This window comes from Primulina tabacum, chromosome 12 (genome assembly GCF_025594145.1).
Source record: "Primulina tabacum isolate GXHZ01 chromosome 12, ASM2559414v2, whole genome shotgun sequence".
Classification (NCBI taxonomy): Eukaryota; Viridiplantae; Streptophyta; class Magnoliopsida; order Lamiales; family Gesneriaceae; genus Primulina; species Primulina tabacum.
In genome coordinates, this window is record NC_134561.1 from 9,179,403 (window position 1) to 9,182,796 (window position 3,394).

At 28.9% G+C, this 3,394-nt stretch overlaps 1 long non-coding RNA gene across 1 annotated transcript; it reads right to left on the bottom strand.

The window, feature by feature from the left end:
• Positions 1 to 2,282: 2,282 nt before the first annotated feature.
• LOC142520983 (uncharacterized) lies at positions 2,283 to 3,189 on the bottom strand. Its single transcript, XR_012814045.1, has 2 exons — positions 2,670 to 3,189; positions 2,283 to 2,535 (listed from the first exon to the last, which is right to left on the bottom strand). It is a non-coding gene; the product is annotated as an uncharacterized LOC142520983 (long non-coding RNA).
• Positions 3,190 to 3,394: the final 205 nt, after the last annotated feature.

Genomic DNA, 3,394 nt, shown 5'->3' on the forward strand with positions numbered 1-3,394 from the left:
GAAACTGGAAAATCATATAGTTATGAAACTCTTCATCAAATGGAAGAAAAAATTTCTTTATACCAGAAAGAAATTAATAATCAACAAGAAAAGAAAAAAGCCTCTATGAGTCCATTCAAGATTCTCACTCAGAAATATTCTGAGATCTATTCAAAAGAAAAAATGATTGAGGTTTATATTGAAGAAATGAAAAAGGATCTTTTTCAGAATATAGGATGTTCTAATTCAAAGTCAGATAAATCTATGGCGTCTGAATCCAGCGAAAATCAATTCATACATCTAATGCAAATGCAGGATGCACATGATCCAGAGGATGATACTCCTCAATTATCTCAAATAGATGACATCTTTGAAAATCCGAAGAAATCTTTAAAGGATAATATTAAATATGATTAAATTCGTTGCAAGTGGAATCTCAATATTCAAAGCTGGTGGAATATCACATCCTATCATGGCATATCATGACAAAAAGTGGGTGACATATCACTTTTACTTTTTGAATTTTGTAACTATGTTACTATTTGCTTTAATAAAGCATTTACTGTTTTTATTTTAAGATAGAATCCGGGGTTTCATGTCCGGCTCTTCTATCTATTTATAGGTCCATTCTGTGTCTTTAGAAGGACACGGTTGAGTTTGCTCCCCTCTATTCTCTCTTGTAAAAACCCTTCTGAAGTATATCAATAAAAGTTTGCAGTTCTGATAACAACTTTGTAAGTTCTTACTGTTTTATTTTCTGTTTTTTATTTACTGTTTTAAATTTTATTTTTCATTAGATTAGCCTGAATGACAGGCTAAAGTATTCGTGCTAAATTATTACCTTACTATGACATGATCTATATTTATTTGTTCTTGGAATCAGATTGAGATAATAAAAGATCCATTTAAATTTTTAGAATTTAATGTAATATAAGAGTCTTTGGTTAGAACATAAGGCAAAAAGATGAACCAGGAAATGGTAAACACAAGGTTTGAGTTTAACCAGGAAAAATAAATTCATGTTGTAGCCCTTCAGCCTGCTTAGCCGAGAGATGGCGTTTAAGGCGTTTATGGTTGATTTTTATGAATTTATGATTCTATGGGATCTCAGTAAAATCCTCTGTTGTTTAATTTCTTTGGTATATCTTTTATAAATCCTTTTATGTTTTGTAAAAGTTCCAAATATGAATCTTATATTCATTATAATTCTGGGATTTAAATTCTTCCTTTTCTTAGCTCAATACGAGTTGAAGATGATATATAGGCTGAAAATCAATAACCTCCATGTGTGCGAAAGCCACTAAAGAAAGTTTGGTAAAACAATGCCACGTATCAGATTCCTCATTTTGATCCCAAGCCTCAGATTTTTTTATTGTTATGTCTTTCTACAAAATTATTGAAAAAAATTAATATAATAAAACTAAAATAGATATTGCAAATGATACATTTAAAAAATATCAAAAGATATATGTTGTCATGCCTTCATTAGATCACATTCTTCAATCCAACCAATTCTCTTTGCACCGTAAAAAAATTAACAAAATAAGTTTTATATTTTCAATGTTAAATAAAAAATACAATGTGTAATGACACGTATGACTCTCAAGTTTCCAAAATATTCTTAAAATCAAATATCCAAAGTCATATATGTTCATCCCGATTGTGATTTTCCCACCCAAACCAATAATTTGCGTCCTAATAGGCTACCAATAATTTGCGTCCTAATAGGCTACAAATTTAGTAAAGTTAATGTTATATATTGAAAATATGACTTTTGTATTTAGTCATCCAACATTTTAAGTTTATGTTCTTGAATTTTAATGCTATAAAATGCTAAATAATTATACAAAATCGTAGATTCAACAAAGATGTCGTACTAAATATATTGTGAAATCAAGTGACTTTAAATATATTGTGAAATCCAAATCACTTGATGAATAGATATACATCGAAGGATATAAATAATGATACGAAATCATGAATTCGGAAAGACCGCGGGGAATTGCATGTAACAAAAATAAAATGGAGTACCTAGAAGCAGAAAAAATGGTAAAGAATATATTTATTTCAAAATTTATATTATGAAAGTTAAAAAAATATTGAAATATTGCAAATCAAGAGGTAATTATAAAATATATAATAATATTTTGCAAGGAGAAATTCATTCTATCAATGTGTCAATTTCAAACCATATAAAGTGTTTAATTAATAAGTAATTGAAGAAAAATTTAAAGAAATTATTAGATCAACGCGAGCATAAGAAAACAAATTATAACAAAAAAGAAATAGATAACACAAAATCATTTAAAATGACTATAAAATTCGCCACAAAATCGTTGAGATTCATAAATCAAAATATTTATTTCCTTAATAACAGTGTATATTTATGCAAATAATTAAATACATCACATTGAAAACAAACACTTTCGAAAATGACTCTGAATCTCTGATATATGTCATACCTCATCGTTGTTACTAATACTTGTTTACATCTTCTACTAAATAATCTTCTTTCTCACATTTCATTGAGCATGTCGAGAGCAATTTTATGAGCAACTATGAAAAGCAAAATTGGAGGATTAAAACATAAATTTATACAATAATATGATAAGTATACATCTTAGAGAGGAAAGTAGAATGCAAAATTACTAATTTATATAATAAAAGGAACAATAGAAAAAAGATTAAACCTTAGATGTTGCACAGTTGAGTAGAGGGCCATTTGTACGTGGATTGAAATTTCAAAAATAGAATTGAGATAATATGCAAAGATTAGTGTTGATATTGAGAAAGTGAGAATGAGAAAATGAAATATAAATTACCGATTTGGAGAGGAAAATTGTTCTCTATTGTCCAATCTCCAGTGTGCAATATCTCAAAAAGATAGATTTTGAGATCGAAGCAGTTTTCTTTCTTTAAAAATGGGACGGGGGAGGTTTTTTAAATTTGAAGCAGTTTGCTCTCGAACGTGGAGGAAGGTGAGAGATGGAGATTTTGAAATTGAAATGCAAATGAAGCATTTTCTTCCAGTAACGTGGGTGGTGGGCCGGTGGCCCTATGGGGTTCATATTTTGAAATTGAATCAATTTCTTTAGACGTGGAATGAGAGAAAGAGGGTTAAATTTTACGGTTAACATATCTGAGGGGCAAAATTGGACATAAATAATTTGGTGTCCTCATTGACAGTTTCTATAACGTGCTCATCTTTAATAAAATAGGATAGATAATATAAAAATAATAAAAATAAAAAATAAAATTATTACCTTTTATTAAAAAAAATATATAAACAATTGTTGGTAGCCTGCTTGTTTGAGATGAGATGAGAAAATTGCAATAAAATCCAAATCAGCTCAGCAATATTGCCCGATTTTCTTAATTGCACATGACTGGCACGTGAATCTTTGTGATTGGAACC